Here is an 18,702-nt window from a genome sequence, read left to right as displayed (position 1 = left end):
GGCTTCTTTGGCTCAAGATTGTATTTTTGAGTCATCCAAATGGTGCGTATTTGTAGTACCTTTGTTCTCATTGCCATACGGATTTCATCGTGTGAATGCGCCAAGATTTATCCATTTTACTGCTGAGAGGCATTTGGGTTGCCTGTTTCTGGCTATTCTGAGTTGCGCTGCTATGAGCATTTTTCCCCTCCTTTTTATTGAGAAACAATTGTCATACACCACTGAATAGGTTTAAGATGTACAGCATGATGACTTGACTTACAGATACTGTGAAGTGATTCCTACAACAGGTTTAGTTAACATTCACCATCTCATGGAGATAACCATAAAAAGAAAAGAAACAAATTCTCCTTGTGATGAGAACGCTTAGGATCTACTCTCTTAACAACTTTCCTGTCCATCCTACAGCAGTGTGGGCAGTCTGTGCCTGCGTGTTTGTGCAATGTGTCTACATTTCTGTTGCATGTGTGCTTGGGAGTAGAACTGCTAGATCTCCTGGTACAAAGCCGTACAGTTTTCCAAAATGGCTGCACACATTTACACTACAAGCTCTATGTGAGAATTCTGGTTGCTCCACATCCTCCACATTTTAATCATTTTAGTGAGTGTGTAGAGGTACTTCATTGTGATGACAGTATTTTCCTAAGGTCCAATGAGGGTGAGCGCATTTCAATAGGCTTATTGGACATGGGATACCATTATCTGTGAAACTCTTGTTCTAGTTTTTTTTGTTGGTTTCAAAATCTCTTGCAGTGGAAAGTTGCTTTCCACCCCCAAGCCAGCCTCTATGATTGATTCTGCCACCAGCTGTCCTTCTGGTCTCTCTGTCACTACGCACATTCTCCTTCCCACAGTGTCAACACAGCTGGGCAAAACAGTATGGGAATGCCCAAGTGTGGGAGTCGTGTCAAACTGTTTTCCAAAACAGTAGCACCAATTTGCACTCCCATCAGGAATATATAAGAGATCTCACAGGGACATATCCTTTCTGACCCAAAGGTATGATTATTTTTTTGCTTCTTAATTTTTGCTAGAGTGTAAAGTGATATCTTGTTGTGCTGTTGATTTGTATTTCCTGATCACCAATGCTGAATGTGTCTTTACTCATAGTCATTTCTTCTTCTGAGAAAAGCTTGTTCTTAATTTTTGACCGTTTCTCTGTAGTGTTGTTTACACTTTTTGTCTGAATTTGAAGTTTCTTATGCGTTCTCAAGATTCTAATGTTTTGTTGGTTGTATATATTGTAAATCTCTTCTCCCAGTTTTTAGCTTGTCCTTTAAGGTGTCATTGGATGAACAAACACTTTTTATTTTAATCTATTCATATCTATCAGTTTTAATTAAATAGACATTGCTTGGTCTGATTTAGGAAATATTTTCCTATCTGTATTTTCCATTAAGACTTTAAAATTTTAAACCGAAAGCAAACTCATGGATATAGACAATAAAATGGTAGTTACCAGAGGGAAGGGGGAGTTGGGGGAGGACATAGGGGGTAAAGGGGATCAAATATATGGAAATGGACGGAAACTAGACTTCAGGTGGTGAGCACACGATTGAATATATAGATGTCATACTATGATGTTGTACACCTGAAATTTATATAATGTTATTAACCAATATTATGCTAATAAATTTAATTAAAAAAATAATACATAGCATTTTTTTTTTTTTGCAGGCCCATTTGTCAAACACCCTCCCTTTCCCTGGTGATATAATGTGCCACCTCTGTCATACAACAGAGTTCTACACATACAAGGTCTGTGTTGGGGCTTTTATTCTCTCCCATTAGTCAATTTATCTCTACCAGTTTCACACCATTTTAATTACAGTAGTACCTTGGTTTTCGAATGTCTCCGTTGACGAACATTTCGCTTTACAAACGCTGTAAACACGGAAGTAAATGCTTCGGTTTTCGAACACGTCTCAGATGTCATGCGGCTTTTGCTGAGTGCAAGATCCTGAGGCCTAGCTGTCAGCTGTTTTCCAACGTTTCAGAACTCGGGTTACATTCGAAAACCGAGGTACCACTGTATCTAATATCTGGGAGGGTAAGCCTCCTTCTTGCTTTTCTCGCTTAGACATCTAGGCTATAATTAACCCTTTACTCTTCCATATACATTTTAGAATCATGTTAACAAATTCCAAAAATCTCTCTTAGAATGTTGGAATTTCTAAAGTATTGAATCCAAAGTTCATTTTGAGGAAAAATATATGCAAGTAAAAATGAAAGTAAGAATAAATGAATTAAATCCCCAGGTCATAATATCTAGCAGAAGAGCAACAAAGAAACCTAAAGTAAAGCACAAGGAAGAAAATAATAGAGATAAGAGCAGGAATTGATTAGCTAGAGATTAGAGCTAATTAATAAATTAAAATTAAGATTTTCTAAAACATCAATGAAATAAACTATTAGCTAATGTAATCAAGAATAAAAGGGACAAATCACACATACACAAATAAGAATGGACAGTGGAGAAATGATTGAAACAGAAGAAATTTTAAAAATCAAAAGAAACTACAGATGGTCCCCAACTTATGATGGTTCAACTTAACGATTTTTCAACTTTACAATGGTGCAGAAGTGATACACACAATAAATCACATGAAATATTCAACACTGTTATAAAATAGGCTTTGTGTTAGATGATTTTGCCCAACTGTAGGCCAATGTTAAGTGTTCTGAGCACATGTAAGATAGGTTAGGCTAAGCTATGATACTCAGTAGGTTAGGTATATTAAATGAACTTTTGACTTATGATGTTGTCAACTTATCATGGATTTATCAGGATGTAAACCTATCATAAGTCGACAAGCATCTATACTTTGCAAACTTCAATGCAAAGAAATTTGCGTTCTTAGATGAAACTGATAGTTTCCTAGGGAAATTCAATTTACCAAACTAATTCAATTAAAGAGAGACAACTTAGCTTAATTTCCATAGAAGAAATACAGACAATTATCAAGGAATTTTCCCACCGAAAAGCACTGGGCATTTCACAGGAGAATTTCACCAAACCCGTAAAGCCGCAATGCTCCCTAAATTATTTCAAAACTTTTAAAATGAAGGGAAACTTCCAATTTCTTATATAACAATTATAACATTAATATTTAAACTCAACTATTTAGAAAGTGCAAAAATAGAGAACTATAGACTTATTGAATTGCTTATGAATACAAATACAAAATATTTAAATAAAATATTAGCAATATTATATCAGAAAACAATCCAATCTCATATTACCATATACCATGAACAGGTGAGATTAGGGAAACCATTAATATAATACATCAGATTCACAGATTTAAGAAAAAAATCATGTATATATCTCCACAGATACTGAAAAAGCCCTTTTCAAAACTCACCATAGAGTGAAATTGATGAGTATCTTCCTAATATAACATATACACTTTTTTTTAATTACTTTCAGGTGAACAAAACAATGTAATAGTTAGACATTTACACCCCTCAAAAAGTGATAACCCCCCATCCCAATCTACTACCCCTCTGACATCATATATAGATGTTTCAATTCCATTGATTCTATTCCCTATGCTGTACTCCACATTTCGTGACTATATATATTTAATTATAGTTGACATTCAATTTTATTTAGCTTCAGCTTCAGGTGTACAGTACAGTGGTCAGGTATCTACACAGTCCATAAAGTGGTCTCCCTAATAAGACAAATGCCCATCTGACACCCTACAAAATCTTTACATTATTGATTATATTCCCCAAACTCTCTTTCACATCCCTGTGGCAATATTGTGGCTACTATTTTTACTTTCTAATCCCTTTACCTTCTTCCCCGTCCTCACCACTCCCATCTAGCTATCATCAGTTTTTTCTCTGTATCTCTGAGACTATTTCTGTTTAGTTTGCTCATTTATTCTGTTCTTTAGATTCCACATATAAATGGGATCATATGGCATTTGTCTTTCTCCATCTGACTTATTTCATTTACCATAATATTCTCTAGGTCCATCCATATCGTTGCAAATAGTAAGATTTCATTCTTTATGGCCGAGTGTATAAATGTACCACAGTTTTTTAATCCAGTTGTCTACTGATGGGCATTTCAGTTATTTCCATGTCTTATCTGTTGTGTATCGTGCTGCAATAAACATGGGGGTGCATATATTTTTTTGAATTAGTATTTTGGATTTCTCTGTATAGATACCCAAGAGTGGAATTGCTGTGTCATAAGGTAGTTCCATTTTCATTTTTTTGAAATACCTCCATACTGTTTTCCATAGTGGCTGCACTAATCTGCAATCCCACCAACAGTGCATGAGGGTTCCTTTTTCTCCACATCCTCACCAGCACTTGTTGTTTATATACTTTGTTCTTAAAGCTAGATTCTTACTTAATGGGGAAATATTAGGTTGATGCAAAAGTTATTGCAGTTTTTTGCAATTATTTTCAAACTTTTAAATCACACTTACTTTTGCACCAACCTAATACTGGAAGACATTTCCACTAAGATCAGCAATACACATTTAGTATTATTCAACATTATAATAGAGGTGTTAGGCAAAGCAGTTAGAGAAATCAGTAAGAGACCTAAGAATTGGGAAGAAAGGGAATGAATCTATCCCTCACAGATGATATGATTGTGTGCCTGGAAAGCCTTAAAAGTATTTAATACTTTATTTTTCACCTTTTCTGAAGTTGTTGGTAATTATACCATTGCTTGGTATAAATCCAAGTTTTTATCTGTTTCATATTCTCATGTTTGTTCTGCCTAAAGAACTTCCTTTAATGTTTCTTATAACACAAGTCTCCTGGGAATTAATTATCTTGGCTTTCATTTGTCTAAAAACATCTGTATTTTTGCCTGCCCTAAATTTCGACAGATATTTTCGCTGGGTATAAAATTTGGGGTTGACAATTTTTTTCTTTTATTTCTTTAAAGACATAATTTTTATCTTTGGTCCTCTGTATGTATCTTTTTCTCTAGCTGCCTTTAAGATTTTCACTTTGTCATTGTTTTTTTTTTTCAAAGCAGTTTTAATATAATGTGTCTAGATTTTAAAAAATAATAATCCTGTTGAGATTCTGTGTTCTTGGATCTATGGTTTGATATCTGTCATTATTTTTGGAAAGGGTTCAGCCTATCTCTTTAAATATTTCTTCTGCTCTGTTATCTCTTCTCCTTCTGAGATTTCAATTATGTGGATGTTAGACTGTTCAACATTGTACCACAACTCTTGAATGTTTTGTTCTATTTGTTTTCACTCATTTTTCTCTTTGTGTTTCAGTTTGAGTAATTTTAATTGACCTATCTTCAAATTCACTGATGTGTTGAGTCTACTAATGAGCCCAAAGAAGTTCTTCATCTTTGTTTTTTAGTTCTTGTATTTCATTTGACACTTTCTTATTGTTTCCATCTCTGTTAATTTTGACACTAGGTTCTCAGTGCAGTAATCTGCCTACCTTTGAGACACACACACTCCTTTGGTCCTGTGTTCCCCTACATTCCTCATCAGCAAAGCAGCTTCCTCCACTCCCTCCCTTTGGGTCTCCATGGGTTGGCTGCATCCTTCTACTAAAGGCCTTAGCCCCTGTCACATGGCCCTCTCTATATGGCCACTCCTTCAGGCTCTAGTGATAGCTTCCTCTCCTTGCCCTTTCAAGACTATGAGTAGCAAGATCTCCCTGGTCTGAAACACAGTAGACACTCAAATATTCATTGAATGAATGAATTAATTAAAGTAACATAAAGTGTTGGGGGGAAAGCAGGCATACAAGCATGGGATTAGGAACTAAGTTAGGACCAGTTAGCAAAAGGCCTGGAGATTTCCAGTCAAGATGGCAAAGTAGGTAAACACTGTGCTTGCCTCCTCTCATGACCACATCAAAATTACAACTAAACTACAGACCAGCCATCTTTGAGAATCACCTGCAGTCTACCTGAACCAAAGTCCTACAACTAAGGACAAACAGAAGAAGCCACCTTGAGACTGGTAGGAGAGGCAGAGACATGAACGAGCTGGTCCCACACCTGCGTGTGACCATTAATAATTGGGAGAGATCTCTTAGCTGCAGAGGTTCCCCCTCCCCCACCCTGAGGAGTGAGGGGTCCCCGCACCACACCAGGCTCTTAGCCCAGGGTTCCAATACTGGGGAAAGAAGTCCTCATAACTTCTGTCTGCAAAAACTAGCAGCAATTGTGGCTGAGTGAGACAGAGAGGGGGTTAGAGTCCCAGGCGATCCTCTTAAAGGACCCAAGAGTTGACATACTTACTGAGGGACTCGCTCACTCTGAGCTGCTGTGATGGGGCAGAAGCTCAAAAGGCACCATGGAAATACAGGGAGGAACTGAGTTTTCTGGCTTCAGGATGGAGACTGGAGGGACAGCTTTCTCCTAGACTGAAGTGCTGGCAGAATCCATTGTTTCTTTGTTGAGCCCTCCCCACTTCCAGTGTACAGATGCAGGTGGCTGCCATATCTAGTTTCCATCAAGCTAGCTAATACCATTTGCCCTGCCCTGGTGATTCCCTGAGACCCTGTCCCATGCAAATTTGGGTACACTCAAGCCTCTTCCAGTGACTTTTCCATACAAATGGCCTGTCTTGGTTCATGCTGCAGACTTTCCTAAAATCTCTCAAAGTTTCACAAGTTCCAGACAAGCAGCATGTTGTCTCAACATGCCCCACACATCTTACTAAGCAGCCCCAAGCCTGGCACTAGTGATGGTTGGCCTCAGTTCCCAGCTTAGCCTCTCTCAGTCACCTCCAAGCCCAGTTCAGGTATTAGCCATCTATGGCTTGCTTTGTTGTTCAAAACAAGGGTAGGGCACAGCCTGCAGCTAAACTTGGCCTGCAGCGGATCCCCTCCCAGGAAGCCCCAGGGCTGGCATGTCCAGTGGCCAGCTTTGGACCAAGCCAAAGCATCACCTGGCCACCTCCAAGTATGATGCACCCAAAGAGTATACTGGGCAGGCACCAGAGCCCTGCTAAAGTGAATTTTGCTCTGCAGGGTCAGCCGCAGCACAACACCTCCTCCACTATAGTCATGGCCAGTCCTCACAACCAGTTAACCTGAGGGTCAATCCCTCCCACTGACTTGCAAACAGCAACCAGGACTCAACAGGAGGGTACACACAATGCACACAAGGGACATATCTGGAGCTGCCAGCTCAGGTGACCAGAGAGACTATACCACTAGACCTCACAGGACACCTACTATGTAAAGCCACTCTACTAAGACTGAGAGACATAACAGCTCTACCTAATACATAGAAACAAACACAGGCAGGCAGCCAACCAAAATGGCAAGATAAAGAAATATGTCCCAAATAAAAGAACAGAACAAAGCTCCAGAAAAAGAATTAAACAAAATGGAGACAAGCAACCTATGAAACATATAGTTCAAAACACTGGTTATAAGATTGCTCAATTATCTCAGAAATAACTTCAACAAAGAGGTAGGAAACATAAAAATGGAGATAGAAAATATAAAAAAGAATCAGTCCCAAATAAAGAATACAATAACTGAAATGAAGTATATACATTAGAGGGAATCAACAGAATAGATGGAGCAGAGTATCAAATCAATGATTTGGAAAATAAGGTAGCAGAAAACACCCAATTAGAACAGCAAAAGGAAAAAGAATTAAAAAAAAAAAATGAGGAGAATTTAAGAGACCTCTGGGACAACCTCAAGGGTAACAACATTCACATCATAGGGATACCAGAAGAAGAGAGAAAGTAAAGGATTGAGAACCTATTTGAAAAAATAATGTTTGAAAACTTTCCTAACCTAACAAAGGAAATAGACACAGAAGTCTAGGAAGACGAGAATCCCAAACAAGATGAACCCAAACAGGCTTACATAAAGACACATCATAATTAAAATGGCAAAGGTTAAAGACAAAGAGAAAATCCTAAAAGCAACAAGAGAAAGTCAACTAGTAACTTGTAAGAGAACTCTGATAAGATTGTCAGCTAATTTCTCAATAGAAACTTTGCAGAACAGAAGGAATTGGCAGGAAATATTCAGTGATGAAAAGCAAGGAACTACAACCAAGATTACTCTACCCAGCAAAGCTATCATTTAGAATCGAAGGACAGATAAAGAGATTCCCAGACCAAAAAAAAAAAGCTGAAGGACTTCATCACCACTAAACCAGTATGATAAAGAAAGTTAGAGGAATTTCTTTAAGAAAAAAAAAAGATAAAAAATATGCATAATAAAATGCAATAAATACATAGCTATCAACAATTACTTTAAATATAAATGGATTAAATGCTCTAATCAAAAGAAAGTGTGGTTGGATGGATAAGAAAACAAGACCCTTAGGTACACATATGCTGCCTATAAGAGACTCACTTCAGATCGAAAGACACACATAGACTGAAAGTGAAAGGATAGAAAAAGGTATTTCAGGGCCGGCCTGATGGCTCAGGCAGTTAGAGCTCCATGCTCCTAACTCTGAAGGCTGCCGGTTCGATTCCCATATGGGCCAGTGGGCTCTCAAACACAAGGTTGCCAGTTCAATTCCTCTAGTCCCGCAAGGGATGGTGGACAGTGCCCCCTGCAACTAAGATTGAACACGGCACCTTGAGCTGAGCTGCCCCTGAGCTCCCGAATGGCTCAGTTGATTGGAGCGCATCCTCTCAACCACAAGGTTGCCGGTTCGACTCCCGCAAGGGATGGTAGGCTGTGCCCCCTGCAACTAGTAACAGCAACTGGACCTGGAGCTGAGCTGTGCCCTCCACAACTAAGACTGAAAGGACAACAACATGAAGCTGAACGGCACCCTCCACAACTAAGATTCAAAGGACAACAACTTGACTTGGAAAAAAGTCCTAGAAGTACACACTGTTCCCCTTCCCCAATAAAATCTTAAAAAACAAAAAAAAATAATAAGAAGAAGACAACTTCATCTATTTTTTAAAAAAAGGTATTTCATGAAAATGGAAACAAACAAAAAAGCTGGGGTAGCAATACTTACACTAGACAAAATAGACTTTAAAAGAAAGGCTATAACAAGCCCAGTAATCCCACTTCTGGGTATTTATTTGAAGAAACACAGAATGCTACTTTGAGGGGACATGTGCATCCATATGTTCATTCCATAATTGTTTACAATGTCCAAGATGTGGGAGAAGCCTGGGTGTCCATCGATGGATAAGTGGATAAAGAGAAGGTGGTACATATATACAATGGAATATTGCTCAACGATGGAAGGGAATGAGTTCTTGCCTTCTGCGGCAGCATGGAGTGACCTGGAGGTTGTTGTGTTGAGTGGAGTATGTCAGACATAGAAAGACAGACGCAGTGTCTTTCTCTTAAATATGGCATCTAGAGGATAAAATAAACAAACAAAACAGAAACAAACTCATAGATAGAGAACATTTTCATGGTTGCCAGATGGGAGGGGGTTTAATTCTCAAAATAACCCTAGGAAGTAGGTGCTATTGGTATCGTAAATGTACACAAACGAAAACTGACATCTCATCTAATGCCCACAACAACCCTCCAATGTATATGCTAGCTCCATCACAGGTCTGAGAGGTGCAGTGACCTATCTGAGCTCTCACAGTTCATAGGAGGCTGAATGAAGGTTCAGTTTGGGTCTTTCTTACTTTAGAGCCTCATCTCCCCGCATCCCACTCTTCATTCCATGATTATAACTAGTTTCCTTTTCTGAACAGTCCATAAAATATTCAAGCTCAGGAATCCTGTGTCCTCAGTATGAGAGAGAGCATCTAGAACAGAGAAGATGAGAGGAAAGTTTTAATGAAAGATACAGAAGAGAAGAAAGGGATGGAGAACAGGAGAGCCCAGAGGAGGAGGGAGCCAGTAAGCACCAGCTGTGAGGAGGCGCTCCCTCTGGTGGTCATTCTAAGAAGCTGCAGGCAGAGTGGACTTCTTTCCAGGGCAGGATTGGCAAAGGCTTCAGTGAAGCCTGAATAATAGGCAAAGCTATGAGCGGGACTTACAGAGATGGCTAAGGGATCTATGTCTTCTGGCTTTGGCTGGAAAAGAGCTAAGCACGTCCCTTTTCCAGCCTGGTCAAGGTGGAGAATTCCCAGCCTGGGCCTTGGACCAGACAGGCTCCCAGGGTCTGAGTGTGGCTTTCCATGCCCTGGTGATGTGGTAGGCTGAATAATGGCCCCCAAAAAGGACCACCTCCTAACCTCCAGAACCTGTGAACGTTACCTTATATGGCAAAAGGGACTTTGTCGATGCAATTAAATTAAGGAGTTTGGGATTATTCTGGATTATTCTGTATGTGAAATCTGACAATTAAGTTCGCGAATTTGTTGCAATGATGTTGCTATCCTTTTTTTGATATCAGAGGGATTATTCATTATGAATTTGTACCACCTGGACGGTTAACCAAGTTTACTATTTGGAGGTGCTGAAAAGGCTGCGTGAAAGAGGTAGACGACCTGAACTTTTTGCCAACAATTCATGGCTCTTGCATCACAACAATGCACCAGCTCACACAGCACTGCCTGTGAGGGAGTTTTTAGCCAGTAAACAAATAACTGTATTGGAACATCCTCCCTACTTTATCTGGCCCCCAATGACTTCTTTCTTTACCCGAAGATAAAGGGAACATTGAAAGGAAGACATTTTGATGGCATTCAGGACATCAAGGGTAAGATGACAACAGCTCTGATGGCTATTCCAGAAAAAGAGTTCCAAACTTGCTTTGAAGAGTAGACTAGGCGCTGGCATCAGTGCATAGCTTCCCAAGGGGAGTACTTCCAAGGTGACCATAATGATGATATTCAGCAATGAGATATGTAGCACTTTTTCTAGGATGAATTTCTGAACTTAATTGTCTGACCTTGTATGCAGATAGGCCCTATATAATCACAATAGTCCTTATGAGAGAGATGCAGGGAGGTCAGAGTCACAGGAGAATACAGGAGAAAAGAACTTTTTCTTTTTTCCTACTCTCCTAAACATCCCTGGCAGAATGCTTACCCAATAATCTGTGCTTTGTGAGCTGGCTTGTTCTTCTGTCTCGGCCTAGAATGACTCTCGCCTTGTGTACCCTACTCAACCTTCCAGACCCAATTCAAACACCATCTCCTTCGTGAGGCTTGCTAAGATCCCACCCCATCACCCCATAGGTAAAAGTGGAGACCCACAGCACTCAAAATAGGGAACCTGTTCTACCTCACAGCACAGCTGCCCTCAATCGTGTCTCATTCCCCACCAGACTGAACATCTGGTTTTGTGTGTGGTATGGTTTTGTGGATGGAATGAATGAATGGTGTATGAGAGCCCATATTGGAGGAGGGCTCTGCACTCTGGTCCTCTAGTCAAGTAAACATGAGCCCTGTCTGACTTGGGTGGGTACCCTCATCTGCTGTGCTCTCAGCTTTGGCCCAGCTTGTGAAGTCAGTATGTACTTTTCATCCTGGACAGTTTCCTCTGGACATCCTACAAGTTATTCAAGCTTCTTATGTCCCAAACTGACATCAACATATACCACACACTTACTCCTGTATTCCCTGGCTGCCATTGGTATCACACCCACGCCAACCCTCCTCCAATCTAGTTCTCTGGGGTCATCCAGAACTCTTCCTTCTCCTTTGCTTTCCACAGTCAGTTATTGAGAAAGTCCTAGGCACATCTCTCAAATCCATCTCCTTTCTTCTCTCTCCACTGCCTCTGCTGCAAGACAGACCACCATTACCTCTTTACTGGACCCTACTATGGCCTCCAGGCTGGCCCCCACCAGCCCCTTCTCCACACAGCAGCAGCCAGAAAGACTTGCTAAAGCCCACATCTGAACACCTTGCTCTCCTTGCTCAGGCAGAACAATGACAGATGGGTGTTTCGGTTTCCAGGAGCCAATGGGCTGCCTTGCTCCTTGCCCTTCTCCTGTGCTTCCTAAGAGACCACACCTGCCGATGGCAGATGGCTCCCCATCACATCCCTGACTACTGAGTTGTGATATCCAGTTCCACCAGAAAAACAGCTGCAGCTTCCTTCCTCTGTGGCCACCCTGTGAGCAGAAGGGACGTTATACTGCAAGGCCAGCTGAGTCCTTCTAAGGTCTTCATAGGCTGGAGATCCACCCTCGTCATGACAAGCATAAGAACCTGCTTTCATATCAAATGCAATTTACCAGAGTAAAAGTTCTGAAAAGGGTTTCTATAATTTTGAATTTTGTGGAAAGTAAAGTATTCATTTTGTTTTATAACTTGAACTTAACTGTATTTATTAAAACTAAATAAGAATTGATTTGGGTTGCCGGTGACCAGTTGGCATAATATTGCATTTGGAGGTATTTAATTAAACATATATATATATATATATATATATATATATATATATATATATATTTTTTTTTTTTTTTTTTTAACAGGATTTTTTTTTCATTGGGGAACAGTGTGTACCTCCAGGACTTTTTTCCAAGTCAAGTTGTTGTCCCTTCAATCTTAGTTGTGGAGGGTGCAGCTCAGCTCCAGGTCCAGTTGCCGTTGCTAGTGGCAGGGGGTGCTGCCCACCATCCCTGCGGGACTCGAGGAATCGAACTGGCAACCTTGTGTTTGAGAGCCCACTGGCCCATGTGGGAATCGAACCGGCAGCCTTCGGAGTTAGGAGCACGGAGCTCTAACCGCCTGAGCCACCGGGCTGGCCCAAACATATACATTTTGATGTTGCTCTTTTTCTGCTCACACTTTGGAGCCAATACATTTTTCTTCTCAGGTTTAAATATGTATGTAAGCACTTGAAAAGCTCATGGACCCCAAGCCCTGAGGCCATGAAACTATTAAAAGGTCCCTGGGTCTGTACAAAGAGTCCTGGCCCCCCAGAGTGCACCAGGTTGCGCTCACATCAGTTGGTGCCTGGGATGGGAGAGTTCCCAGCTCCTCACAGGGTAGCTTCAAGGTTACCCCTGGTGTTGCATAGAGGACCTGGGGATAAGAACAAGGGGGAAAGAGGCTTTGGGTGGGGAGGAGATCCAGGAAATGCCGAGAACCCTCACCCCACCTTGTACCCTCCTGCTCTTATCTTGCCCATTCCTCCCCATCCCATGTGTTGCTGGCTCTGACACAGGTCTCTTGAAGTTTGGCTCCTCAAAGAACTGAAGGTCCTGAGATGACTAAGTGGATAAAGATCACAGCCATTGGATCTTCCACACCTCAGTCTCATTTTTAATCTCCCATTTCCCCAGCCTTCCAACCTCCCAGGGATGCATAATAGAAAGAATGGAAGCTTTGTGTTCAGAAAGCCCTGGACTCATATGCTGGCTCCACTTTGAATTAATTTCATGATTTGGGGCAAATCACTTGCCCTCTCTGAGTCCTGATTTCCTCATCTACAAAATGGGGTGAATAACACCAACTCATGGATTGTTGTCAAGATCAAATATGAAGCCACTAGACAAGGCTTGGCGGTCCTTAGGCACTTGGTAAAGAACAGTTTCCTTCCCTCCAGCCATTTCTGAACCCACAACCTCACCAGTCACTGAGTTTGGTCAACCATGTCCTGATTTCCTTCCATTTTTAGGTGGTTCTTGTCACCAGGTCACCAGTATGCCAATCCTATGTGAGAAAGGGAATGAGAGGTCTATTTGCCTATAACTGATGTGTGCAGGGCACAGTGCTGGGTGACAAAATCACCCTTTAAAGCCTGTCGGACAAAATATGTATTTCCAACAGGCTCTGCTCCCCCTTCCTACCCTTAGTATCCCCAGTGCTCTGCCACTGTGCAAATTGTGGATCCTCTTGGCCCAGTTCCCAGCCACAGTCCCCCATATTCATCAAGAGAAAATTTATTCTAACTAAAAATTACTTCCTCTAACCAGCGCACTTGACCCCACTATTTAAGCCCAGTGAGAAGGCATATCTTTTACAAAAAAAAAAAAAAAAATGTAATCACTTAATTTCAGTATGCATCATGAAACATTTTGAGTCAGCAAACCAGTATGATGGATGGTAGCTGATGCATTTTCCTTGCAGAAAGTAGATGGCTGGTGTCCAGCTTCCATCAAAACTCTAGTCATCCTGCCAAAGATGGCAGCATGAACTTGATTCACCCTGTGCTCCCCATCCAAACTTCATGTGGCATTTTCATATCCAGAGGCAAAGCCTTGAGAAATCCGAGCCAAGTACTTCTCAACAAGCAAGGAGTAGGGTCTCTAAACTGTCTTCCAGTTATCATCACTACCATCTCCATCACCACCAGCACTACCATCATCATCACCACCACCAGCACCACCATCACCACCACCACCATCACCACCACCAAAAACAAACACTATCATCTCCATCCAACCACCATCATCATCACCACCACCAACATTATCACTACCGCTGTCATCACCACCACCCAACCACCATCTATGAGGACCTACTGTGTATCAGACAGGCTCTATCCCACAACATTGCTATGAATTTAGTACTGTTACCTGTATTTCTCCAACAGGGAGAAAACTGAGGTTCAGAGAGGACCAACGTTACCCAGCTGGTAAGAAGTAGGGCTGGAATTCAAAATGTGGTTGCTCTGACTCTAAAGCCCAAGTTCTTTCTTCTGTGATAGAATTTCTCTCCTGTTTCTCCTTTTATCTCCCTGACCCACCTCTTCCTTTGCTTGTCAGCTCTTGTCAGATCTTTCTCTTCAATGCTCCGTAATTTCTGGCATGCCCTCAATATTAAATTCTTTATTTTCACCCACATGTTTTCAACTATGCTTTGTATAATGCACTGGTGACTACCTCATAGCAGTTCTTGCTACAGTCTATTCCAACTATATGTCCACTACATAAATCACTCAACCACTCAATATAAGTCCCGAACGAAGAATATTCCAGGCAGTGGAACTAGCTAGTGCAAAGGTTTCCGGGGCTGGAAAAGGTCTTGTGTGTTTCAGGACAGAAAGGGGACCAATGCAGCTGGAGTGCAGTGAACAGCGGGACACTGTAGGAAAGCAGTTTGTTAACAAACTGAGTCATGTCACACAGGGCCTTGAAGGCCATGGTGAGGAGTCAGATTTTATTCTAAGAGCAGTGGGAAGCCATTGAAGAGTTGCAAAGAGGGGAACGTCATGACCCCTCTGGCGGGTACACAAGGAGCTGCCACCCAAGGGTCCCAGGTACAGATGATTCCTAGGTGAGTTATCTCAAGTCCTTAGGAAAGAGATCACTCCAATTCTATTTACACTGCTGTAATGCACAGAAAAGTAAAGCATCCTAATGCTTTTTGTAAAGCCATCATAGCACTGTGGGACACCCTGACAAAAAAGTCACAGCAAAAAGAAAACAGACTAAGCTTATTTGTGAGTATTAATATAAAAAAAATACTTAACATTTTAGTGAATAGAATTTTGAAGCACATTAAAAGAACAACATACCACAACCAAATTGGCATTATACCAAAAGGCAAGAATGACTTATTAGTCACCTATATTAGAATTAAATATGTTGGGAGATCAAAGTGGAAAAGACATGATCGTCTCTGAAGAGACCAAGAAGATATTTGATAAATTCATCATATAGTCTTGATTTTTAAAAAAAGTCTCAATAAAATTGGAGTAGATGAATACTTTCTAAATAATTTATGCCAAAAATCTACATCATGCTTAATGGTGAGATACTGGAAACATTCTTATTGAAGTTGGGAACAGTAATTTTAGAGGTATGTAAAGAGCCATTTGATAAGAGAAAGAAATGAGAGGAATAAGTAAGAAAGAAGGAGGCAAAAATAGTCATTTTTATGTTTAGGGTCATCTATAAACTATTAAAACTAATTAGAGAGTTTAATATGGTTGCTGCATAAAGATCAATACATGCAAAAATTCAACAATTCTATTGTTTACAGTTACAATAAAAAATGTAATTTAAAAATGTGTCATTTCATGGATCAAAGATCTAACCATAAGACCTGAAACAATAAACTGCATAGAAGAAAACATAGGTACTAAACTTATGGGCCTTGGGTTCAAAGAGGATTTTGTGAATTTGACTCCAAAGGCAAGGGAAGTGAAAGCTAAAATAAATGAATGGGACTATATCAAACTAAATAGCTTCTGCACAGCAAAAAAAACATCGACAAAATAAAGAGGCAACCAACTGAATGGGAGAAGATTTTTGCAAACAATGCCTCCAATGCTAATATCCAAAATACATAAGTAATTCATACAACTCAACAACAAAAAAACAAACAATCCAATTAAAAAGTGGGCAGAAGACCTGAAGAGACATTTCTCCAAAGAGGACATACAAATGCCCAATAGACATGAAAAAATGCTTAACATCACTAATCATCAGAGAAATGCAAATAAAAACCACCATGAGATATCACCTCACCCCAGTCAGAACGGCTATCATCAACAAGAAAAATAGTAACAAGTGTTGGAGAGGCTGTGGAGAAAAGGGAACCCTCCTACACTGTTGGTGGGAATGCAGACTGGTGCAACCGCTATGAAAGGCAGTCTAGAGGTTCCTCAAAAAATTAAGAATAGAATTACCATATGACCCAGCAATCCCTCTCCTGGGTATCTACTCCTAAAATCTGAAAACATTTATCTATAAAGACATATGTGCTCCAATGTTCACTGCAGTTTTATTTATGGCGGTCAAGACATGGAAACAACCAAAGTGTCCTTCGATAGATGAATGGATAAAGAAGTTGTGGTATATATACACACTGGAATACTATTCAGCCATAAAGAAAGATGAACTAGTACCATTTGCGACAGTATGGATGGATCTTGAGATTATAATGCTAAGTGAAATAAGTCAGACAGCAAAAGTAGAGAACCACATGATTTCACTGATATGTGGTATATAAAACTGAAAACTACAAAAGAACAAGACAAACAAATGAAGAAACGAAAACTCATAGACACAGACAATAGTTTAGGGGTTACCAGAGGGTAAGGGGGAAGGGGAGTGGTAGATGAAGGTAAACGGGGTCAAACATATGGTGATGGAAGGAGAAGTGACTCTGGGTGGTGAACACATAATGTGAGATATAGATGATGTATTACAGAATTGTACACCTGAAACCTATGTAACTTTACTAACAATTGTCACCCCAATACACTTTAATTAAAATATATATATGTCATTTCATAGAAGCACATAAAAAGATATTCAGGGGCCGGCCCGGTGGCTCAGGTGATTAGAGCTCCATGCTCCTAACTCCGAAGGCTGCCGGTCCAATTCCCACATGGGCTAGTGGGCTCTCAACCACAAGGTTGTCAGTTCAATTCCTTGAGTCCCACAAGGGATGGTGGGCTGCGCCCCCTGCAACTAGCAACGGCAACTGGACCTGGAGCTGAGCTGCGCCCTCCACAACTAAGATTGAAAGGACAACTTGACTTGGAAAAAAGTCCTGGAAGTACACACTGTTCCCTAATAAAGTCCTGTTCCCTTCCCCCAATAAAAATCTTAAAAAAAAAAAAAAGATATTCAACATCACTAGCCATTAGCGAAATGCAAATTAAAACCATGATGAGATATCACTACATGGCTAAAATGAAAAAGAATGATAGCACCAAATGTTGACAAGGATGTAGAGAATTGGATTTCTCATCCACTGCTTGTGGGAATGTAAAATGGTGTAGCCATTCTGGAAAACATGGCAATTTCTTAAAAAGTTAAACAGATGCTTACCATAAAACCTGTAATGGCACTCCTGAGCACTTATCCTAAAGAAATGAAAACAGGATCACAGAAAAACTTGCATACGAATATTCATAGCAGCTTTATTTGAAATATCCCCAAATTGGAAACAATACAAATGTCCTTCCATGGGTGAGTGTTTAAACAAAATGTGATATAGCCGTATAATGGAATAATAGTCAGCAATAAAAATGAACAAACTATTGATATATGCAACAGCCTGGATGGATCTTAAGGGAATTATGCTAAGGGGGAAAAGCAACCATAAAAGGTTCCTATAGTGCTATAGGAACACACTATATGGTTCCATGTATATAACGATCTCAAATGTCAAAAACCTAGAGGAGGAGAACAGAGCAGTGGTTACCAAGGAAACCAGGAAAATCAGGAAGGGTGTGACTATGAAGGGGCAGCAAGAGACAGATCCTTTGTGTTGATAAAACAGTGCTGTATCTTGATTGTGGTGTTTATATAAATCTATACATGTGATAAAATGTGATAGAACTTTACACAAAGACATATCAAAAAATGAATATGTGCTGGCAAAATCCAAGTAAGGGCTGTGGTCTAGCTAACTGTCTGGTGCTAATGCTGATTTCCTTGTTTTGATAAAGTATTATAGGTATTTTAGATGTTACCATCGAAAGAAGCAAGGTAATGGGTACGGAGGGCCTGTCTGTAATATTTTTACAATTTCTTAATAAGTTTAAAATTATTTAAAAATAAAAATGAAAAAAAATGCCATTTCCAGTTACAAAAAACAGAACAAAAACGTTACAGAAGAACATAGAGAACTGAATAAATAGAGAGCTTTGCCATTTTTCATGAGGAGAAAGTCTCAAAATCATAGAGTAGATATTCTTCTTAAAAATTCAATAAATTCAATGCAATTCCAGAAAACATTTCATAAAATTTTTTATTTTCATAAATGTTTCCAAAGAATTTGACAAGCTGATTCTAAGATTATTATGGAAGGATTAAGGGAGAGACCCAAAGAAGTATAAGCACCATGAGAGATGCTTGTCTGTTTTGTTTAATTCCATACCCCAGATCCTGGAACAGTGTCTGGCACTATTAGGTGCTCAAAAAAAATA

The sequence above is a fragment of the Rhinolophus ferrumequinum genome, chromosome 11, assembly GCF_004115265.2.
Source record: "Rhinolophus ferrumequinum isolate MPI-CBG mRhiFer1 chromosome 11, mRhiFer1_v1.p, whole genome shotgun sequence".
NCBI lineage: Eukaryota > Metazoa > Chordata > Mammalia > Chiroptera > Rhinolophidae > Rhinolophus > Rhinolophus ferrumequinum.
This window is presented reverse-complemented; position numbering follows the sequence as displayed.